The sequence below is a fragment of the Pseudophryne corroboree genome (assembly GCF_028390025.1).
Source record: "Pseudophryne corroboree isolate aPseCor3 chromosome 3 unlocalized genomic scaffold, aPseCor3.hap2 SUPER_3_unloc_24, whole genome shotgun sequence".
NCBI classification, from domain to species: Eukaryota; Metazoa; Chordata; class Amphibia; order Anura; family Myobatrachidae; genus Pseudophryne; species Pseudophryne corroboree.
In genome coordinates this window covers 873,125-884,453 of record NW_026967513.1, presented here as the reverse complement: position 1 = coordinate 884,453, position 11,329 = coordinate 873,125, and positions in this window count along the sequence as shown.

The window sequence follows — 11,329 nt, the reverse complement described above, 5'->3', positions numbered from 1 at the left end:
CCAGTATTCACCCAGACACATCCCCTGGTGTTACTGTATAATGTCCCAATCCCGGCATTTACTTCTATCACCCGGACACATCCCCCGCTGTTACTGTATAAAGCCCCATTCCCAGAAGTCAGCTCTCCAGTAATCACCCAGACACATCCCCGGTGTTACTGTATAATGTCCCATTCCCAGCAGTCACCTCTCCAGTCATCACCCAGACACATCCCCTGGTGTTACTGTATAATGTCAAGGGGTCAGCTTGCTGGGGGGAGCTTGCATGGAATTTAACAAGTGTGGAATTAAGAAGTGTGTTATCCGAACAGTTAAAAAAACAGTTGAACAAACATTGAGCACCATCAAGGAAATGTAACTTACTTAAATAACTTATTCCTACACCACTTAACCCAAAATTATCTCACAAACGACCACAGCATGTTCATCAAACTACTGTTTCTTATTTCAATTCATGGAATTCTCACCAAATGTAACACATTCTACACTCACCCTAAAACTCACCCTTCTGTGCACATTATAGCTTTTATTCTCCACCCCCCTCTTCTAACCACTCATGAGCTTTATATTTACTTCTCTGCAAGTACTTTGACAACCACAATTGGCCACCAGAATAAACACTCGCAAACATCCACCAATATTTATCTCACTCTTCTGCTTTTATTATCTGGTGCCATATCACCAAATCCAGGCCCCAGCCACCTGTCCCTCTCACACTCAGCTATCTCAAAACAACATAGAACTCCATCTAACCTCATAAATATCACGTGTCTCCCATCCCCCTCCAAGTCACTAAAATGGGGCTTATGGAATGCACGCTCTGTTTGTAACAAATTATCATCCATCCATGACCTCTTTATCTCTCACAACTTTAATGTGCTGACTATAACAGAAACATGGCTCACACAATCAGACACGGCCTCCCCTGCAGCACTGTCACACGGTAGCTTCCACTTCACACACACCCCAAGGCCTGGTAATAGTAAAGGTGGTGGGGTTGGAATCTTACTGTCCCAATTTTTCACATACACTGTTCTACCTCAGGTTCCTTCACTCGCATTCACATCATTTGAAGTTCACTCTATCAGGATTTTCACCCCCTTCTCTCTACGTGTTGCAGCTATCGTCATCCTGGGCAACCCAAACAACAATTTCTACAAGATTTTTCTGCCTGGCTCCCACACATCTTATCCTCTGACATCTCCACCATCATTATGGGTCGATATCAATATAGCTCTTGACAGTCCACAATCTGTTCATGCCTCCAAACTCCTCTCTCTAACCTCCTCTCTTGGCCTCACCCAATGGTCTGACTCCTCTACTCATTAGGAGGGCCACTGCCTTGATCTTGTGTTCACCAGGCTCTGCTCAGTTTCTGAATTCATTAAGACTCCTTTCCCTCTCTCTGATCACAACCTGATCACCTTCACAATCTCTTCTATTACTCTAAATTCTATGACACTAAAACCTAGCAAGCCTCCTCTAACCCACAGAAATACTAACAATATACATTTTCAACAACTTTCCACTTCACTGCAACAACTGGTCTCACCAATCTCTACATTTACCACACCTGACACTGCTGTATCCCACCTGCACAAGACCCTAGAGAGTGCCCTTGATGAAGTGGCTCCAGCTACCCATCACACTCCACGTAGGCTTAGATGCCAACCATGGCACTCTAAATCAACAAGACACCTACAAAAACTGTCACGTAAAGTAGAACGTCAGTGGCGTAAATCTCAGAATCCTCAGATATAAGACCACCTACCACTCCTATCATCAGGCCCTGGACACTGCCAAACAAACATATTTCCAATCTCTCATCTCTTCTCATGTCACCAACCCCAAGAGACTTTTTAATACAATTAAATCACTTATTTACCCTCCCTCACCTCCCCACTAGCTATCAGTGCACAAGAACTTGCCTCCTACTTCAAGGATAACATTGATAAAATCCGAGATGAAATGGTACGCTCTTCCTCAGCCAGTGACCTGCTCAATTCCCTACCTGAACCCTCTGGCACTTTCTCTTCATTTGAGCCCACAAGTGAAGATGAAGTATCAACATTCTTCTCTTGATCCTATACCCTCACAGGTCAGTAAAACTTTGTCTCCTGTGCTTATCCCAACCTTAACTAAAATATGTAATCTCTCTCTCTCTCTACTGGTATCTTTCCTTCTCTGTTTAAGCACGCAGTAATTACTCCCAGTCTAAAAAAACACAACTCTGACCCAAACACACTCTCTAACTACTGTCCATTTATCAGCTACCATGTCCCTCCAAGCTACTTGAGAGACTTGCCTACACTCGCCTTACACACTTTCTTAACTCCCACAATTTATTGGACCCACTTCAGTCAGGCTTTCATGCCCAACACTCCACAGAGATGGCACTGACCAAAGTAGTGAATGATCTGGTCACTGCTAGATCTAAAGACCATTACTCACTACTCATTCTTCTAGATCTCTCTGCTGCTTATGACACTGTTGACCACTCTCTTCTCAAATACTACAATCTCTAGGTCTTCAGGACACAGCCCTCTCCTGGTTCACATCCTACCTATCTAATCGCTCTTTCAGTATTCACTTCTCTGATTCTACCTCTTCTTCTCTACCTCTATCAGTTGGAGTACCGCAAGGCTCAGTCTTAAGTCCTCTGCTGTTCTCAATCTATACCTCATCTCATCGCTGGGTGATCATATCATACAACCCATTAAGAACCTAGCAATCTGGTGGACCATTATGCAACAGGTAGCATCTATCCTTGTGTATCAATGCCTATTTTCTCATAGATTGTAAGTTTGCGAGCAGGGCCTTCCTACCTCTATGTCTGTCTATTTTCACCCAGTTTTTGTTCTATTACTGCTGTTCCTTTTGTAAAGCGCAACAGATAATGCTGCGCTATATAAGAAACTGCTAATAAATAATAAATACAACACAGGCCGCTCCCCCTGTATACTATGACAGCACAGAAAGCTACCCCTGAATATTATGACAACACATGCCGCTCCACCTGTATACTATGACAGCACAGGAAGATACCCCTATATATTATTATGACAACACAGGCCGCTGCCCCTGTATATTATGACAACACAGGCCACGCCTTCTGTATAGAAAGAAAATACATTCTGCTCACCCTATATAATAATAGTCACAAGACACCACAGGTTCCTCCACTTGTATATTATGACAACACGGGCCGCTCCCCCTGTATACTATGACAGTACAGGATGCTACCCCTGTAATATGACAACACAGGCCACTCCTCCTGTATAGAAAGACTATACATGTCGCTCACCATATATAATAATAGTAACAAGACACCACAGGCCACTTCCCCTGTATAAAAGGGCAACACAGGCTGCTCCCCCTGTATAGTAGGATGTCATAGTCCACTACCCCTGTATAGGAAGATGCCCCAGGTCGCTCCCCCTGTACAGTAGGACAACACATGCCACTCCCCTGTATTTTATTACAGCTCCCATGAATATTAATACAACATATGCCGCTCCACCTGTATAGTACAATGACACAGGACACAACACCTGTAATGTCCCGTTTATAGAATTACAGTAACGGAGGGGTTTGCGCCACCTGTATCACAGTAACGGCGGGGTGTGCGCCCTCTGTATTACGGTAACGGTGGGGACTGTGCCACCTGTATTACGGTAAAGGCACCACCTGTATTACGGTAATGGTAGGGTCTGCGCTACCTCTACTACGGTGACGGCGGAGTCTGCGCCAGGGCCGTAACTACGTGTGTGCCAAGTGGCAACGGCCAGCGGCATGTAATGAGTCAAATTGACTCATTACATGCCGCCTCTGTGTGCGCCGTGCGCCGCGCTGGAGGGAGAAGAGACCAGCGCCGGGCAGCGTTCAAGGAGGAGGAGGGAGGGGGAGCAGGGAGCCGCAGCAGCGCTATATGATTGGTAGTAAGCGCCGCTGCAGCATCCCCCTCTCCTTCTGTATTGGCTGCCCGGCGCTGCTATGGATGCTGGGATGCGGTTCCCAGCATCCTCCTCCTTCTCATCTCACTGCCTGCACCGAAAGGGAGATGCCAGCACGAGGAGCCTGTCAGCGGGGAGAAGGTAAGTATATCCCTCTCTCTCTTTCTTTCTCTCTCTCTCTCTCAGGGGGACACCGTCTGCCGCAATGTGTAAAAAGGGGTCCTGGCTGCCGCAATGTGTAAAATGAGGTCCTGGCTGCCGTAATGTGTAAAAAGGGGGCCTGGCTGCTGCAATTTGTAAAAAGGGGGCCTGGCTGCCGCAATGTGTAAAAAGGGGGCCTGGCTGCTGCAATGTGTAAAATGGGGTCCTGGCTGCCGCAATGTGTAAAATGGGGTCCTGGCTGCCGCAATGTGTAAAAAGGGGGATTGGCTGCCGCAGTGTGTAAAAAGGGGGACTGGCTGCCGCAATGGTTAAAAAGGGGGACTGGCTGCCGCAATGTGTAAAATGAGGTCCTGGCTGCCGTAATGTGTAAAAAGGGGGCCTGGCTGCTGCAATTTGTAAAAAGGGGGCCTGGCTGCCGCAATGTGTAAAAAGGGGGCCTGGCTGCTGCAATGTGTAAAATGGGGTCCTGGCTGCCGCAATGTGTAAAATGGGGTCCTGGCTGCCGCAATGTGTAAAAAGGGGGATTGGCTGCCGCAGTGTGTAAAAAGGGGGACTGGCTGCCGCAATGGTTAAAAAGGGGGACTGGCTGCCGCAATGTATAAAAAGGGGGACTGGCTGCCGCAATGTATAAAAAGGGGGACTGGCTGCCGCAATGTATAAAAAGGGGTCCTGGCTGCTGCAATTTGTAAAAAGGGTGCCTGGCTGCCGCAATGTATGAAAAGGGGTCCTGGCTGCCGCAATGTATGAAAAGGGGTCCTGGCTGCCGCAATGTGTAAAATGGGGTCCTGGCTGCCGCAATGTGTAAAAAGAAGTCCTGGCTGCCGCAATGTGTAAAATGGAGTCCTGGCTGCCGCAATGTATAAAATGGGGTCCTGGCTGCCGCAATGTATAAAAAGGGGTCCTGGCTGCCGCAATGTGTAAAAATTGGGTCCTGGCTGCCGCAATGTGTAAAATGGGGTCCTGGCTGCCGCAATGTGTAAAAAGGGGGACTGTCTGCTGTAATGTGTAAAAAGGGGGACTGGCTGCCGCAATGGTTAAAAAGGGGTCCTGGCTGCCGCAATGTATAAAAAGGGGGCCTGGCTGCCGCAATGTATAAAAAGGGGGCCTGGCTGCCGCAATGTATAAAAAGAGGGCCTGGCTGCCGCAATGTGTAAAATGGGGTCCTGGCTGCCGCAATGTGTAAAATGGGGTCCTGGCTGCCGCAATGTGTAAAAAGGGGGACTGGCTGCCGCAATGTGTAAAATGGGGTCCTGGCTGCCGCAATGTGTAAAAAGGGGTCCTGGCTGCCGCAATGTGTAAAATGGAGTCCTGGCTGCCGCAATGTATAAAATGGGGGCCTGGCTGCCGCAATGTATAAAAAGGGGTCCTGGCTGCCGCAATGTGTAAAAAGGAATCCTGGCTGCCGCAATGTATAAAAAGGGGTCCTGGCTGCCGCAATGTGTAAAAATTGGGTCCTGGCTGCCGCAATGTGTAAAATGGGGTCCTGGCTGCCGCAATGTGTAAAAAGGGGGACTGTCTGCTGTAATGTGTAAAAAGGGGGACTGGCTGCCGCAATGGTTAAAAAGGGGTCCTGGCTGCCGCAATGTATAAAAAGGTGTCCTGGCTGCCGCAATGTGTAAAAAGGGGTCCTGGATGCTGCAATGTGTAAAAAGGGGGCATGGCTGCCGCAATGTGTAAAAAGGGGTCCTGGCTGCCGCAATGTGTAAAATGGGGTCCTGGCTGCCGCAATGTGTAAAATGAGGTCCTGGCTGCCGTAATGTGTAAAAAGGGGGCCTGGCTGCTGCAATTTGTAAAAAGGGGGCCTGGCTGCCGCAATGTGTAAAAAGGGGGCCTGGCTGCTGCAATGTGTAAAATGGGGTCCTGGCTGCCGCAATGTGTAAAATGGGGTCCTGGCTGCCGCAATGTGTAAAAAGGGGGATTGGCTGCCGCAGTGTGTAAAAAGGGGGACTGGCTGCCGCAATGGTTAAAAAGGGGGACTGGCTGCTGCAATGTATAAAAAGGGGGACTGGCTGCCGCAATGTATAAAAAGGGGGACTGGCTGCCGCAATGTATAAAAAGGGGTCCTGGCTGCTGCAATTTGTAAAAAGGGTGCCTGGCTGCCGCAATGTATGAAAAGGGGTCCTGGCTGCCGCAATGTATGAAAAGGGGTCCTGGCTGCCGCAATGTGTAAAATGGGGTCCTGGCTGCCGCAATGTGTAAAAAGAGGTCCTGGCTGCCGCAATGTGTAAAATGGAGTCCTGGCTGCCGCAATGTATAAAATGGGGTCCTGGCTGCCGCAATGTATAAAAAGGGGTCCTGGCTGCCGCAATGTGTAAAAATTGGGTCCTGGCTGCCGCAATGTGTAAAATGGGGTCCTGGCTGCCGCAATGTGTAAAAAGGGGGACTGTCTGCTGTAATGTGTAAAAAGGGGGACTGGCTGCCGCAATGGTTAAAAAGGGGTCCTGGCTGCCGCAATGTATAAAAAGGGGGCCTGGCTGCCGCAATGTATAAAAAGGGGGCCTGGCTGCCGCAATGTATAAAAAGAGGGCCTGGCTGCCGCAATGTGTAAAATGGGGTCCTGGCTGCCGCAATGTGTAAAATGGGGTCCTGGCTGCCGCAATGTGTAAAAAGGGGGACTGGCTGCCGCAATGTGTAAAATGGGGTCCTGGCTGCCGCAATGTGTAAAAAGGGGTCCTGGCTGCCGCAATGTGTAAAATGGAGTCCTGGCTGCCGCAATGTATAAAATGGGGGCCTGGCTGCCGCAATGTATAAAAAGGGGTCCTGGCTGCCGCAATGTGTAAAAAGGAGTCCTGGCTGCCGCAATGTATAAAAAGGGGTCCTGGCTGCCGCAATGTGTAAAAATTGGGTCCTGGCTGCCGCAATGTGTAAAATGGGGTCCTGGCTGCCGCAATGTGTAAAAAGGGGGACTGTCTGCTGTAATGTGTAAAAAGGGGGACTGGCTGCCGCAATGGTTAAAAAGGGGTCCTGGCTGCCGCAATGTATAAAAAGGTGTCCTGGCTGCCGCAATGTGTAAAAAGGGGTCCTGGATGCTGCAATGTGTAAAAAGGGGGCCTGGCTGCCGCAATGTGTAAAAAGGGGTCCTGGCTGCCGCAATGTGTAAAATGGGGTCCTGGCTGCCGCAATGTGTAAAATGAGGTCCTGACTGCCGTAATGTGTAAAAAGGGGGCCTGGCTGCTGCAATTTGTAAAAAGGGGGCCTGGCTGCCGCAATGTGTAAAAAGGGGGCCTGGCTGCTGCAATGTGTAAAATGGGGTCCTGGCTGCCGCAATGTGTAAAATGGGGTCCTGGCTGCCGCAATGTGTAAAAAGGGGGATTGGCTGCCGCAGTGTGTAAAAAGGGGGACTGGCTGCCGCAATGGTTAAAAAGGGGGACTGGCTGCCGCAATGTATAAAAAGGGGGACTGGCTGCCGCAATGTATAAAAAGGGGGACTGGCTGCCGCAATGTATAAAAAGGGGTCCTGGCTGCTGCAATTTGTAAAAAGGGTGCCTGGCTGCCGCAATGTATGAAAAGGGGTCCTGGCTGCCGCAATGTATGAAAAGGGGTCCTGGCTGCCGCAATGTGTAAAATGGGGGCCTGGCTGCCGCAATGTATAAAAAGGGGTCCTGGCTGCCGCAATGTGTAAAAAGGAGTCCTGGCTGCCGCAATGTATAAAAAGGGGTCCTGGCTGCCGCAATGTGTAAAAATTGGGTCCTGGCTGCCGCAATGTGTAAAATGGGGTCCTGGCTGCCGCAATGTGTAAAAAGGGGGACTGTCTGCTGTAATGTGTAAAAAGGGGGACTGGCTGCCGCAATGGTTAAAAAGGGGTCCTGGCTTCCGCAATGTATAAAAAGGGGGCCTGGCTGCCGCAATGTATAAAAAGGGGGCCTGGCTGCCGCAATGTATAAAAAGAGGGCCTGGCTGCCGCAATGTGTAAAATGGGGTCCTGGCTGCCGCAATGTGTAAAATGGGGTCCTGGCTGCCGCAATGTGTAAAAAGGGGGACTGGCTGCCGCAATGTGTAAAATGGGGTCCTGGCTGCCGCAATGTGTAAAAAGGGGTCCTGGCTGCCGCAATGTGTAAAATGGAGTCCTGGCTGCCGCAATGTATAAAATGGGGGCCTGGCTGCCGCAATGTATAAAAAGGGGTCCTGGCTGCCGCAATGTGTAAAAAGGAGTCCTGGCTGCCGCAATGTATAAAAAGGGGTCCTGGCTGCCGCAATGTGTAAAAATTGGGTCCTGGCTGCCGCAATGTGTAAAATGGGGTCCTGGCTGCCGCAATGTGTAAAAAGGGGGACTGTCTGCTGTAATGTGTAAAAAGGGGGACTGGCTGCCGCAATGGTTAAAAAGGGGTCCTGGCTGCCGCAATGTATAAAAAGGGGGCCTGGCTGCCGCAATGTATAAAAAGGGGGCCTGGCTGCCGCAATGTATAAAAAGAGGGCCTGGCTGCCGCAATGTGTAAAATGGAGTCCTGGCTGCCGCAATGTGTAAAATGGGGTCCTGGCTGCCGCAATGTGTAAAAAGGGGGACTGGCTGCCGCAATGTGTAAAATGGGGTCCTGGCTGCCGCAATGTGTAAAATGGGGTCCTGGCTGCCGCAATGTGTAAAATGGGGTCCTGGCTGCCGCAATGTGTAAAAAGGGGGATTGGCTGCCGCAGTGTGTAAAAAGGGGTACTGGCTGCCGCAATGTATAAAATGGGGTCCTGGCTGCCGCAATGTGTAAAAAGGGGTCCTGGCTGCCGCAATGTGTAAAAAGGGGGACTGGCTGCCGCAGTGTGTAAAAAGGGGGATTGGCTGCCGCAGTGTGTAAAAAGGGGGATTGGCTGCCGCAATGTGTAAAATGGGGTCCTGGCTGCCGCAATGTGTAAAATGGGGTCCTGGCTGCCGCAATGTGTAAAAAGGGGGCCTGGCTGCCGCAATGTATAAAAAGAGGTCCTGGCTGCGCAATGTGTAAAATGGAGTCCTGGCTGCCGCAATGTGTAAAAAGGGGTCCTGGCTGCCGCAATGTGTAAAAAGGGGTCCTGGCTGCCGCAATGTGTAAAAAGGGGGACTGGCTGCCGCAATGTGTAAAATGGAGTCCTGGCTGCCGCAATGTGTAAAAAGGGGGACTGGCTGCCGCAATGTATAAAATGGGGTCCTGGCTGCCGCAATGTGTAAAAAGGGGTCCTGGCTGCCGCAATGTGTAAAAAGGGGGCCTGGCTGCCGCAATGTATAAAAAGAGGGCCTGGCTGCCGCAATGTATAAAAAGGGGTCCTGGCTGCCGAAATGTGTAAAAAGGGGTCCTGGCTGCCGCAATGTGTAAAATGGGGTCCTGGCTGCCGCAATGTATAAAAAGGGGTCCTGGCTGCCGCAATGTGTAAAAAGGGGGCATGGCTGCCGCAATGTGTAAAAAGGGGGACTGTCTGCTGTAATGTATAAAAAGAGGTCCTGGCTGCCGCAATGTGTAAAATGGAGTCCTGGCTGCCGCGATGTGTAAAAGGGGGACTGGCTGCCGCAATGTGTAAAATGGGGTCCTGGCTGCCGCAATGTGTAAAAAGGGGTCCTGGCTGCCGCAATGTGTAAAAAGGGGGCATGGCTGCCGCAATGTGTAAAAAGGGGGACTGTCTGCTGTAATGTATAAAAAGAGGTCCTGGCTGCCGCAATGTGTAAAATGGAGTCCTGGCTGCCGCAATGTGTAAAAAGGGGGACTGGCTGCCGCAATGTGTAAAATGGAGTCCTGGCTGCCGCAATGTGTAAAAAGGGGGACTGGCTGCCGCAATGTATAAAATGGGGTCCTGGCTGCCGCAATGTGTAAAAAGGGGTCCTGGCTGCCGCAATGTATAAAATGGGGTCCTGGCTGCCGCAATGTGTAAAATGGGGTCCTGGCTGCCGCAATGTGCAAAAAGGGGTCCTGGCTGCCGCAATGTGTAAAAAGGGGGACTGGCTGCCGCAGTGTGTAAAAAGGGGGATTGGCTGCCGCAGTGTGTAAAAAGGGGGATTGGCTGCCGCAATGTGTAAAATGGGGTCCTGGCTGCCGCAATGTGTAAAATGGGGTCCTGGCTGCCGCAATGTGTAAAAAGGGGGCCTGGCTGCCGCAATGTGTAAAAAGAGGTCCTGGCTGCCGCAATGTGTAAAATGGAGTCCTGGCTGCCGCAATGTGTAAAAAGGGGTCCTGGCTGCCGCAATGTGTAAAATGGGGTCCTGGCTGCCGCAATGTGTAAAAAGGGGGACTGGCTGCCGCAATGTGTAAAATGGAGTCCTGGCTGCCGCAATGTGTAAAAAGGGGGACTGGCTGCCGCAATGTATAAAATGGGGTCCTGGCTGCCGCAATGTGTAAAAAGGGGGCCTGGCTGTCGCAATGTATAAAAAGGGGGCCTGGCTGCCGCAATGTATAAAAAGGGGTCCTGGCTGCCGCAATGTGTAAAAAGGAGTCCTGGCTGCCGCAATGTGTAAAAAGGGGTCCTGGCTGCCGCAATGTGTAAAATGGGGTCCTGGCTGCCGCAATGTGTAAAAAGGGGGACTGGCTGCCGCAATGTGTAAAATGGGGTCCTGGCTGCCGCAATGTATAAAAAGGGGTCCTGGCTGCCGCAATGTGTAAAATGGGGTCCTGGCTGCCGCAATGTGTAAAATGGGGTCCTGGCTGCCGCAATGTGTAAAAAGGGGTCCTGGCTGCCGCAATGGTTAAAAAGGGGTCCTGGCTGCCGCAATGTATAAAAAGGGGGCCTGGCTGCCGCAATGTATAAAAAGGGGGCCTGGCTGCCGCAATGTATAAAAAGAGGGCCTGGCTGCCGCAATGTGTAAAATGGGGTCCTGGCTGCCGCAATGTGTAAAATGGGGTCCTGGCTGCCACAATGTGTAAAAAGGGGGACTGGCTGCCGCAATGTGTAAAATGGGGTCCTGGCTGCCGCAATGTGTAAAAAGGGGTCCTGGCTGCAGCAATGTGTAAAATGGGGTCCTGGCTGCCGCAATGTGTAAAATGGGGTCCTGGCTGCCGCAATGTGTAAAATGGGGTCCTGGCTGCCGCAATGTGTAAAAAGGGGGACTGGCTGCCGCAATGTGTAAAATGGGGTCCTGGCTGCCGCAATGTGTAAAAAGGGGGACTGGCTGCCGCAATGTGTTAAAAGGGAGACTGGCTGCCGCAATGTGTAAAATGGGGTCCTGGCTGCCGCAATGTATAAAAAAAGGGGTCCTGGCTGCCGCAATGTGTAAAAAGGGGGACTGGCTGCCGCAATGTGTAAAATGGGGTCCTGGCTGCCGCAAT